This window comes from Cebus imitator, unplaced genomic scaffold (assembly GCF_001604975.1).
Source record: "Cebus imitator isolate Cc_AM_T3 unplaced genomic scaffold, Cebus_imitator-1.0 Scaffold52, whole genome shotgun sequence".
In the NCBI taxonomy this organism is placed as follows: domain Eukaryota; kingdom Metazoa; phylum Chordata; class Mammalia; order Primates; family Cebidae; genus Cebus; species Cebus imitator.
In genome coordinates, this window is record NW_016107367.1 from 4,664,550 (window position 1) to 4,677,624 (window position 13,075).

Here is a 13,075-nt window from a genome sequence, read left to right on the forward strand (position 1 = left end):
CTTTCCTCTCCTCCCCTTCTTTTCCTTTCCCCTCCATTCCTCTCTGCAGTTTGGTCTTCACTCCCTCCTTATCTCATGTGCTTCCACTACTGTCTATATATCCTGATGGCTCCGGCTGACCTGTAGCTCCTCCCAGACTTCTCTTCTACGATCTCAGGTACCCCTGTCTAGACAGCTCTTCCACCTGACATTTCCACCAGGATGTGTCACAGGGGTCTCAAATGCAACATTTCCCACACATACCTCTGGATCCTTCTTTACCGTTCTCACAGTCTTGTCCAGCATCTCCCATGTGCGGGGCTTCTGTAGGATTTGGAGGAGGCAGCAGTGAGAGGTCAGCAGTTCCTGATCTGGACTTGGTGACACTCACACCTGGCCCACCCCTGCACTTCTCATCTGGGCAAATGTCCCAAGTGACATACCTGTGGCCCAGGTTAAATACAGTATCTGAAAGGCCACGTTGATGCCTTCCTCTCCTGCATACAAGCCTCTCCCACGTCCTGTGGACTTTACTTCCTAGCTACCCTCCATGTCTGTTTTTTCTGTCTGTTTCTACTGCCCCATCCTATTTAAAACCACTCTCATCTGTCACCCAGGTGACTGTGGCAAGCAGCCTTTCACTGGAATGATGCATTTCCCCAGCCACATCCCACAAAGTACAGACAATAACTAAATATACAAGCCCGATCTTGTGATCCCCTTGCTTAAAACTCCTGTGGCTCCCCACGGACTTTGGCATAGAATCCAATGTCTTAACCAGCTTCCAAGGCGCTGTCCACTCAGACCCCTGCCTCCATCCCTGGTATGTCTGCAGCTTTCCTTCCTGCCCTTTCCTTACTAGACTTTATTTTTTTTATTTTTTTGGAGATGGAGTCTTGCTCTGTTGCCCAGGCTGGATTACAGTGGCATGATCTCAGCTCAATGCAACCTCCGTCTCCAGGGTTCAAGCAATTCTCCCTGCCTCAGCCTCCTGAGTAGCTGGGAGTACAGGTGCCACCACACCCAGTTAATTTTTGTATTTTTAGTAGAGATGTGGTTTCGCCATGTTGGCCAGGCTGGTTTTGAACTCCTCACCTCAGATGATCTGCCTGCCTCTACCTCCCAAAGTGCTAGGATTACAGGTGTGTGCCATCACACCTGGACAACTTTATGTTCTTTCAGGTTCTCTAACACACTGTGATCTCCTTGGCTTCCAAGCCTGTACTAGACCAGACTCCCTGCTGCCTAGAAGACTCTCCCTTGACTGTTCCCAATTCCTGGCTCAGGACTCAGCAGAAATGAGACCTTCTCATAGATGATTCCTTGACTTCCTAGCCTTGATACATCCCTTCGTTCTATACTTTCACATCATCCCCACTCTTTCTTAGGAGTTCCTTAGACACTTGCGACTGTTCAATGAGCTCCAGGATGCAGTGGAGCCCCAAGACAATGCGTCTTCACATGTGCCCCAAATCATTTGGGCAGCAAGCCTTAGAAAAATGCACAGCTGAGCGATCCAGAGGTGACGTCTGGAGTTTTATAATTTAACAAGTTCCACAAGTGCCTGTAAGCACAGCAAACTCAGAAAGCTGTTGCCATGAGTGCTTGGCCCACAGGGCAGGGTTTATATCTTCTCTGGACTCAGGGGTGCTGCAGGAGGGAAAGCCTGCACCCAGCGTGAGCTCTCAGAACGTCCTGGGAAGCCTCTGTGCCTTCAGATTCTCTGCTATTACTGCATGGTTCGGACTTCCGGCTGTCTCATGTTCACTCAACAAACACATATTTCACGAAATGTGAAGAGTTTTCTGGATGTGTCAGCACAAGCGTCCTTCTTCCTTCCTATCCTCGGGGGGTCTGCCACTTAGATTTCTTTGCTTGGGCATTCTTCTGACACATGCATAAGCCTCACTGACAAGAATAGCCCCCTCTCCAAAGTTATGGGTCTGGAGGAGGCAAATGGAAAAGACCAGCCTTTCTCTCTATGAAATCTGACTTGCTTTCAAGAATAGTTACATCTGTAACATCTCTTCTACTGTTCCTTTGAACGGCTGCCTAAACCTTGGTTTAGCACAAAATGTAGAGATGGTCAAAGCAGGCATTATTTGGTGATGACATGATCCTGGAGAAGTTTCTTCACTTCTCTGGCATTCTGATTTCTCTTCTGTACAGAAACAGGTAGAACACTCACCTGAAAGGGATTGAAATGCGTGACGGTGCTGGACACAGAGAAGCTTCTCATGGATGTTCCCTGCCCTCCCCGCCTCCCTCTTTGCCAAATGCACGTCACCTCCAGCAACCGTAGGGGCCAGCTCCTCTCTGACAGTGACCTCACTCCTGCCACCAGGTACGTGCTGCTGTCATCTTTACCAGGCAGAAACACTCCTGGTGATGGTAAATTGCTCTATCAAATGCTTTTCTCATTTTATCCTCTCTTGAGGATTGAAAGGACATGCAGCTTCGTTTTCCGTAGAGGAAATCTACAAACATAGAATTGTCCATTTTTTTTTTTTATGATCAATCAGTGATTTATCAGGATTCAGGTCGTGACTCTACTCCTTACTAGCTGTGTGATAAGGGACAAGGACCCCGATGACATTCCTGCAAACGTCAATCATGGTGCCAGGCGCTGGTTGCAGTGTTTGGCTGACTCTTCCCCTTTCCGTTGCTTTGTCATTATGGTCTTGATTTTACAGGGGAGGAAACGGGCTGGGTGGAGTAAGCCTGTTGTCCAAGCCTCCCCTCCTGGGAAATGACTGAGCGACAGCAGAGTTGGCAAATCACTGTCACTCTCCACCACAATTGTTGCCTTTCTAAGCCATAGTTAGAGTTAGCCCCATGTGGCAATACAGTGAAATTTTAATAGGCAAGGCAATGCATGGGAAATGCTTCCCACGGCCTCTGGCCTTGGTGAGTGTCAGGGCATGCTGCTTGTTATGTTTTAGGCTCTGCAGGTGCTATGAACTTGACTGGACATTTCCCTTCACCAAGGTGGTCCACTGGCAAAAGTGTGAACATCAGCTTTGTCCCCTGCTTGTGTGGCCTGGCAGCGTCTCTCGTGGCCTCCAGCCTTGCCCTAGGCTCTTTCCGATGCACCCAATCCTACCGGAAGCAATTGATTCCAGAGGCTCCCACATCTGGTCATGGGCCTTGGATGCTTGCCTCATGCCCTAGTTAAAAAAGGTGTGAAGGGGGTGCTCAGTGACGGGCTAGTTTTGGGCTGGGCCCCCCAGCCTGTTGTGGGCACTGTGGAGGGAGCAGTTCCTCCAGGGGCCCCTCACCTGTGGCATCTCCCGACCAGCCCCTAGCTTGTGCAGCCTCCTTGCACGATGGGCTCTCGATCTTTCTTCTCCATCTCAGCCCGGGCCCTCCCTGCTCGCCACATGGGGTAATTTGGCAGCCTTCTGAATGGCTCCCTATATCCAGGCAGCACATGACAGCCAGTGGTCAAATCCAGCCCTTAGACTATTTTCATAGCCCTGAAGCTAAGAATATTTCTACATTTCTAAAGAGTTGTTAAAAACCAAGCACATGACAAAAATAAAGAAGAATATGCAACAATGACCACAAAGCCCTTTACAGACACTGTTTGCAGACACTGTTTGCAGATGCCTGCTCTAGACTGTTCTTCACATTGACCTTCTCGCCCAGCCCCAAGGTCTCACCCCGACCCCACTCAAGATCTCACATCCTGTATCTGCACTGTTTAAAAATCCTTAAACCACTCTGTGTGCAAAAAAAGGCACCCTGGAGGTAGTTTAAGAAGATCTGGATTCAAATCCCAACTCTCATACTTATTAGCTGTATGACGCTCTTGAACCTCAGTCTCTTCCTCTGTGCAATAGAGTAACAGGGCAAAACCAGAAGGTTATTTGGGGGTCTGATGACTTTGAGGTGTGAAAATGCACTCCGAGCCACACAGAGCTATTCAAAATATGAAATTTCATCATAGCTGTTTTGTCCATGGGGAGTTTCCACACCCCAGAGCCTGCTTAGACTCTGTCTCTAGCTGAGACCCAGTTTGCTTTCCAACCTCATTCCTTGTGACTTTCCACATGACATCCCACCCCACATGCCACATGGCTTTGCTCTCACCCCGCCTTGGTTGAAATGCCCTTCCCAGTTCCCTCTTGCATTTGAGCCCTACCTGGTCTTCAGAGTTCATGCCCAGCTCAGTGGCAGGTGCCTCTGATGTGTGGATCCTGGAATCTACATGGGGACATTTGGAGATGTGGAGATGGGAGGAGTCTTCAGCACTCAGAGCACTTGTTCTCCAGCCCGAGACGGCATTAACCATTTCAATCTGTGCGCTGGTCTTAAATCTTCTCCTCCCTCTCTTTTCTTTCTCTTCTGTTTCTTTCCAACACTCCAACATGAAACAGTGCCTGCTGTGCAGTAAAAATATTTTGGCTGCCTCCCTTTTAAAAGTGTTCTAAAAATACACAGAGACATCCGCATGCACACATGGCAGGCTCTGACGATTGCCTTCCAGGTGACGGAAACAAACCCTGAGCTCGTGCTCCGCTTTGGGACCAGCGTGGGCAACTCCTGACCCCACCTTCCAGACGGGCACCTAGTTAAGAGGCAGCAGCATTTGATATGGAGCAAAAGTTTGCTGTCTTTGCTGACCATTCTCAATGCTACAGAACTCTCAACTATTTGTAGAAATTGGAAGAAGCAAGGTGATGTAAATAAAGGTAGAATATGACTCACGCTCTTCTTTTGTGTTTTAAGATCTGCTCAAGGACATAAAAAATTTTGAAACTCTTGCCTTTTTTCAACCCTAGGATTCTTGCCTGAACTTGAATAAACTTGTGTTTCACCCAAAGAAAGGCATCGTGGGGTCCTGCAAAATCATTAGGTGAGGAGCCAGCACGATGAGGTTCTCATTGTCACCTGTCACCACCTCTAACAAGTCCTAGGTTGTCTCTGAACCTCAGTCTCTTTACCCCAAATTTAGGGGCTTTAATTAAGTGACCCATTAGATGACATCTAGCTGTAAAAGTCTGTGGTAGAACAGCTAGAATTATTAGTATGATTTAAGGCATAATATTGGTTTAGAAACAGCATTTCTTTTACCACTGATAGTTATAACTTTGCAGGATAATGCCTAAAGTTCTCATTCCATAGACTCTTTTTTGGGGGGCTTTTTTTTTTTTTTGAAACAGAGTCTCGCTCTGTCACCCAGGCTGGACTGCAGTGGTATGATCTTGGCTCACTGCAACCTCTGCCCCGGGTTTCACTTAGTTTTGTGTCTCAGCCTCCCAAGTAGCTGGGATTACAGGCATGCACCACCATGCACAGCTATTTTTTGGCATTTTTAGTAGAGATGGGGTTTCACTATATTGGCCAGGCTGGTCTCAAATTCCTGGCCTGAAGTGATCCACCCCCCTCCCCAAGTGCTAAGATTACAGGCATGAGCCACCACGCCCAGCTGACTCCTTCTATATCAAGTTATTATTATTACTATTAGATACAGTGTCTGGCTCTGTCACCCAGGTTGGAGTATAGTGGCACAATCTTTTCTCATTGCAACCTCTGCCACTTGGGCTCAAGTGGTCCTCCCACGTCAGCCTTTCGAGTAGGTGGGATTATAGGTGTATGCCACCACGCCAGGCTAATGTTTGAATTTTTTCGTAGAGAAAGCATTTTGCCCTGTTTCCCAGGCTGATCTCAAACTCCTGAGCTTAAGGGATCCTTCTGCCTCAGCCTCCCAAAGTGCTGGGATTACAGGCATGACCCCGGCTGTCCGGCCACATTCAATAGACTCTTGGGGTGGGTACTGTGGCTACAGCAAAAGGAAATGTGTATTTATTTATTCTGTGGCCAAATATTTATGACCTGCCATTGTGGTTGGCATCATTCTCATTTTATAGAAGATAACACTAAAGCTAAGTGAAGTTGGAATTAACATTCATACTCACATCTATAATATGTGCTCATTCTACTTAGCTCATTTTACGGCCCTAATCTCAATAGGCATTCCCATAGTAGGCTTTCAACTTATTGATTCTTAGGCCATTCCTAAATGTAAAACAAGTTCTTATTTATGAAGCATTATTAAATAAAGTAAGCTATTAGGTTAGTGCAAAAGTGGTTGCGGTTTTTGCCATTAAAATGCAGTGGCAAAAACTGCAAACACTTTTGCACCATCCTAATATTGTGGATTGCAATTGTTTCAGTATACCACTTCATATGATATTTAGGGACCATCTTTGAGTGAGGCCTATCGCTTGTATTGTGCCCCAGTAAAGCCCCATTTAGAGCTCTTCTGAAATTCAGTCTTTCAGAAAATCAGGACTCTTTAATAAGTCCCTGATTTGCTCACTCTTGCACATCATTAGTCACTGTATTATAGAGGCTTTCACGATCAAGGTGTTTTGGAAATATGACTGAACAAAGTAAGGTTAGTGCCTTTATAGCAGGGCCTCCTGCATCCTGTAATGCATGGTTATATAATTGGAATCTCCACGAGGGTGTTACCATTTGCTGCTTTTTCTAAAGTTCTTTTACTCTAGAAAGTACTGTCATGGAGCATCTAACAGCACTGGTATTCATGGAAATCTGTGTTGCCCTCAGTTAATCTTAATTTCTCTCATTGACACTGAATCTGTGGGGGTTTGCTGCAATGTAAAAAGGAATAATAACTATTTGTTATATTTTAGACACTTTATGGATTCCAAAGCATTTATCTCATATGGTTCTTAAAGCCATCTTGAGAGATGGATATGATTATTCCATTGTATTCACAAAGCAGTGAGAATTTTAGTTTAAAATGATGCACCCAATAAATACTACAACTTTTCCCCACTTCTCTGAACACTTAAGGAGGAGGGGAACAATATTGATAAGCCATACTAAATACATAGCAATACCCCAAAACAAGAATGGGCAATCTACAGATGCCAGAAAAAGAAATAGTTCCTGAAAAGGAGGGTGCTTGGGGTGGTTACTAGGGGCTGAATCACTGGGGTGCAAGAGGGTGCTGGGAAAAGAGCTCAGAGTGATGCACAAGTCTGGGCTGAGGGTTTCAGGTCCTAGGAGGGGCTGGGGACCACAACTGGCAATCTAGGTGTGGCAAAGGACTGCAGACCTGCAGTGGGGACTGGAAATCTACCCCCACTCATTTCTAGAGCCTGCACCGCTCTGTGTCTGCCTACCCAGTGGCTGAAGCCCTGGTCTTGGAACTTGAGATGTGCCTTCTCCATTGGGCACGGTCTGGAGCCACCACAAGAGTAGGAGCTGTCTGGAAATAAGTCCATTGTGTGGCATTGGGGCTGAACTGAGACAGCTGCAGAGCTCATGTATAGAACTTTGATAATGCATCTTGAGGGTTGCTGGAATTCAAAGACAAGAAATCACTCAGGGTGGTGACGGCCTCACAACCAAGAATCACACAACCCTGGAGGAAGACAGAGCCCATGTGAGACAAAAACACAGAACAGAGGAACACATACCCAGCAAAAAGAAGAGAACTTAGAGAATTCGAAAAGAAATGTGAAACAGTTTTTAATATCCTGAAAGAAAGGAGAGGAAGCAGCCATGACAGGAGGAAAGAAGGCTCTGGAGGGAAAGAAGTCTTGAAATAATAACAAGAAGTTTGGGAAAGCAATGATAAATTCCATATATACAAATACATTTTTGAAAATCACAGAAGCACCTTAAAAGATGTGCTGAACAGATGAAATCTTCAAGACCGTAGCAGTACAAAGAGAAAACACACTAGAAAAGTTAGGAGACATGGAAGATGGGTAGCCCTGTGACACAAGTTTAGTGGGGTTTCTAGGAAAAGCAAATGAATAGAAGAGAGCACAAGAGACCTCTACAAATGTGTTGTGTGGATATTCCAAGAACTAATTGATATCATCTAGAAAAACCTCCAAACAAAAAGAGTAAAAAGAAAATCCTACAAGCTATGAGAGAAGATTAAAACAAACACACACACACACACACACACACACACACACATTTCCTGTAAAGGAAGGAAAATGAACATTGGCATCGTATTTTTTATCAGACATATTAGATGCCAGGAGACTAATTAAGTAATATATTCAAAGAGAAAACAGTTTTCTGTCATAAATACTTTACTCGTTCCAGGTAGTTTTCAAGAACATGTATAATATAAAATAAAGAAATTTAAGAATACAGACAAACCAGCCTGTTGACCACAGACCCTTTCTGGAAGAACAATACAACCTAGATCCATTGTCAAACCATGGCCCACGGGCCAAATCCAGTCACCACCCGTTTTTGTATGGCCTGTGGGTTAAAAATGGATTTAAATTTTTAAATGATTGAAAGGAAATCAAATAAGGATTAACATTTTCTGACAAATGAAAGTTATATAAAATTCAAATTTTGGTGTCCATAAGTAAAGTTCTATTCCCTGTTGCCTGTGGCTACTTTCATGTTACAAGGGCAGAGCTGAGAAGTTGTGACAGACCCCAAATGGTCAGCAAAGCATACACTATTTGTTATCTAGCCCTTAACCAGAAAATTGCCAGTCCTGAAGGATATACTTTAGCAAAAACAAATATGAACCCAGGAGAAACGAATTGGCTGTCTTTTCCCCAATGTATGTTCTTGGTACCATTGTCAAAAATGAGTTCACTGTAAGTGTGTGGATTTGTTTCTAAGTTCTCTAAACATTAGGGAAAATCTCCAGGACATTGGACTGGGCAAAGATTTCTTGAGAAATACCACACAATTACAGGCAACCAAAGCAAAAATGGACAAATGGGATCACATCAAGTCAAAAGGCTTCTGCTCAGCAAAGGAACAATCATCAAAGTGAAGAGAAAACCTACAGAATGGAAGAAAATCTTTGCAAACTACTCATCTGGCAAGAGGTTCATAGCTAGAATATATAAGGAGCTCAAACAACTCCATAGGAAAAACTTCTAATGATCTGATCGAAAAATGGGCAAATGGTTTGAATAGATATTTCTCAAAAGAAAACATATAAATGGAAAACTGGCATGTGAAAAGGTGCTTGATTCATCGATCATCAGAGAAAAGCAAAGCAAAATTGCAATGAGATATCATCTCACCCCAGATAAAATGGTTTATATCCAAAAGATACGCAATAACAAATGCTGGTGAGGATGTGGAGAAAAGGGAATCCTTGTACATTCTTGGTGGGAATGTAAATTAGTAAAATAACTTGGTGAGGGTGTAAACTAGTAAAATAGAGCTACCATATGATCCACCAATCCCACTCCTGGATATAAAACTCCAGAAAAGAAAATCAGTGTATCGAAGAAATATCCACACTCCTATGATTGTTGTAGCATTGCTCACAGTAGCTAAGATTTGGAAACAATCTAAGTGTTCATCAGCAGATGAATGGATAAAGAAAATGTGGTACATATACACAATGGAGTACTATTTAGCCATAAAAAATGAATGAGATTCCGTCATTTGCAGCAACATCAATGGACTGGAGATCATTAAGTGAAACAAGACAGGCACAGAAAGACACACATCACGCTCTCCCAATTATTTGTGGGATCTAAAACTCAAAACAATTGAACTGATGGGCACAGAGAGTAGAAGGATGGTTACCACAGGCTGGGAAGGGTAGTGGGGGGTTGGGGATGAGATAGGGATGGCGAGTGGGTACAAAAAGTGTTAGAATAAATAAGACCTGCTGTTTCATAGCATAATGGGGTGACTGCAGTCCATAATAACTTAATAGTACATTTAAAAATAACTGAAAGAGGGCAGTTGAATTGTTTATAACACAAAGGATCAATGCCTGGTGGGATGGATACTGCATTCTCCATGATGTGCTTATTTCACATTGCATGCCTGTTTCAAAACATCTTATGTATCCCATAAATATATATACCTACTAGGTACCCACAAAAAATAAAAATTAAAAAATAAATGTAAAAGCTTAAAAAAAAAAAAGATTTACCCCCCTGGAATTTTTAGATGCACATCCTCTTTGTCATTTATGAAAACAAGAACTAACCCCAAATATAAACCCAGAGGTGGTCAGGGAATGAAAGCTGGCTTGAGACAGATGGTGTGGTGGGCACAGGCTGCTGTTGGAGTCCCAGTTCCCTCCCACCCTCTATCCTGGTCGAGGGCTTGAAGACACAGCATTTTCTCGCCCAATAGCAGTTTTCTTGCTTTTTGGTTATTTTGTTGTTGTTGATTTCTAGTTCTACTATGACCATGGTTTGCGTGATATCTGTTTTGGGAGGAAGAAGAGGGATTTGATTTAGTACAGGATCAATTTTTATAAATCTTCCATGCATACTTGAAAAGAGCACATGTTCCCTATTGGCTGTATACATCGAAGTATCAGTTACATGACCTTCACATCCTGGTATGTGTGCTGTACACCAGCATCTCGATGGTGATACCCAGCCCTATCATCTATTTCACTTGTGTTATGACTATTCTACCGTTTTCTGGACCAAGCGTGTTAGAGATCCTTGCCTGTGTTGGTGTTAGGCCCTTTTTTTTTTTCTGGTGGTTTTGTCAAGCTCCTGTTTTCTATGTTTTGGGAGTTATGTTATTAGGTACTAAAAAAAACATTCTTTCCTCCCAAGATCCACGTACCACTTCTTACTAACATAACCTCTACATTGTTGGAAGGAGCAATGTGCCTCACTTAGAACTGATATTTTCTTCCAAGAAATAGAAAATAGGAAGTGTTTTAAGGATGTGAAGAAAGTGGAGCCCTTGGGCATTGCTGACAGGAATATAAACGGAATCAGTTGCCAGTGGAAAACAGTATGGAGGAGGTTCCTCAACAAACTGAACACACGGCCAGGCACGGTGGCTCACGCCTGTAATCCCAGCACTTTTGGAGGCCGATGCAGGTGGATTACCTAAGGTTAGGAGTTTTAGACAAGCCTGGCCAACATGGTGAAACCTCATCTCTACTAAAAATACAAAAATTAGCTGGGCATGGTGGCACATGCCTGTAATCCCAACTACTTGGGAAGCTGAGGCAGGAGAATTGCTTGGGCCTGAGAGATGGTAGTTGCAATGAGCAAGATTATGCCACTGCACTCCAGCGTGGCTGACAGAGCAAGAGTTTGTCTCAAAAAAAAAAAAAAATTTTAAACAGAATTACCATATGGTCCAGAAATCCCACTCCTGGGTCTATATATACAAAAAATTGAAGATAGCAACTCAAACACCTATTTGTACACCTGTGTTCATGGAAATATTATCAACAGTAGCCAAAATGTAGAAGCAACCTAAATATCTGTTTATAGAAGAATGAATAAACAAAATGTGGCATATTTATTCAATGGAATATTATTCAGCATTTAAAAAAGGAAGAGAATTCTGACATATGTTACAACATGAACGAACCTTCAGGACATCAAGCTAAGTGAAAGAAGCCAGCCGCAAGAAGGAAAATACTATGTGATTCTACTTACATGCAGTACCTAGTGTAGTCAAATTCATAGAAACAGAAAGTAGAACAGTGGTTTCTAGGGGCTGGGGACTCAGTATTTCGTAGGCATGGAGTTTCAGTCTGGGATAAGAAGGTTCTGGAGCTGGGTAATGGTGATGGCTGTACAACATTGTGAGTATAGTTAATACCACTGAACTGTACATTTAAAAATAACTAAAATAGTAAATTTGTACTATGCATATTTTATCATAATACAAAAGTTATTAAAGTTATATTTCCCAACATCTGTGGGCAAAAGTAATCGGATGGGACTTCAATGAATGGGACAAGTCATTAGGCATTCAGCTGCCTCTTACCATTTCTTTTTCTCTCTTCTGTGTGCATTCTCTGGGAACGGTGGGGGTATGGGGGCGTGGCTGAGGACACCCTGTTTCCTTGTGCACACAGCAGGACACCCACAGGCCCACACTTGGCTCAACAGTCCTGGATCCCACCCTGACGTGAAGGACACATGAAGGGTTGACTCAGATCTGCCTTCCCTTTGTCAGAAATCCTTCATCATGCCCCAATTTCATGATGTGATTTTACTGGAATGTAGCAGGAACAGCAGTGCATTATAGAATTAATTACATTCAGCTTTAAGGCCTGTGACTAATTGATATGCAGCTCTAAGTGTGATGCCTGGAGAGCCAGTATCGCAGCACTGTGTTTGCAGGGCTGGGGTGGAAGAACGACACCCCCCACCCCGGCCATTTCTGCTTACTCGCCTCTTCCCTCCCGGACCCTTTCCCACCATCCACCCATCCTCACCTTCACCTTCCTGCTGTCCTCCGCATTTTGCAGGTGAGGGATCTTTAGTCCAGGGGAGGTGGTGAACAGCCCCAGATGACACACCTCGGAACAGACAGAGCTGAGATGCAGACACAGACCTTGGATTTCTTTTCTTTCTGGGTCTACTCCCCTTATTCAAAGAAAACATCTCTTAGACTCTGTCTTAGGATTCTGCCCGTTTTCCTGAAGAGAACTGATCAGGAGAGTACGAGGTGATGAGGGATTAAAAGACGGTGTCACTCCAGGGATTTGCACCTTTTTTTTTTCCAGTGGGAATTAGTATGTCTGCTCAAAAGCTTCCTGACTGATACAGGTTGCAGGCAGCAGGCTTTCCCCATGCTCCCCCAATCAAACCGTTTTTTCATAATTCCTGGCCAGTAACCTCCCTGAGAGGTTCCAGAATCTACCAAAAGTCAAGGAGCTCTTTTCTGCAATTTTTGGTGCTCCTCAAATAACAAAGCTTCTCTTCCTTTCCTCCTCCCCTTTTCCATTGCCTGGCTACACCTTAGTTGTCATCTGAAATTCTCTAACCATCTTCATAAATCATGAAATATGCATTGATAGCAGAAAAAAAATCTGTTCAAAGCATGGTGCTATTCAACGGGAATCCCGAGATTAAAAAAAAAAAAAGAAAAAAACAAAGTCTTGGTTCTACAGCAACTCAGTGTGATGTATAAATAGATAATGATAATTAATATTTATTGGAGGTTTACTATTACACACATTGCCATTTAGTCCTTCACACACTGTAACCTCGATTAATCCTCAAAACAAACAACGGTATGAGGAAGGTATTATTATCAGCCCTATTTCAGGGCTGTGAGAGTTGCAGGTGAGAGAGCAGGAGGTAGGGGCAGACTCATTGCCTGATCAGTGGACGGC

The 13,075-nt window shown here is 43.7% G+C and overlaps 1 long non-coding RNA gene across 1 annotated transcript; it reads right to left on the bottom strand.

The window, feature by feature from the left end:
* Positions 1–258: 258 nt before the first annotated feature.
* On the bottom strand, positions 259–12,611 carry LOC119471157. Its single transcript, XR_005200194.1, has 3 exons — positions 12,173–12,611; positions 4,124–4,361; positions 259–422 (listed from the first exon to the last, which is right to left on the bottom strand). It is a non-coding gene; the product is annotated as an uncharacterized LOC119471157 (long non-coding RNA).
* Positions 12,612–13,075: the final 464 nt, after the last annotated feature.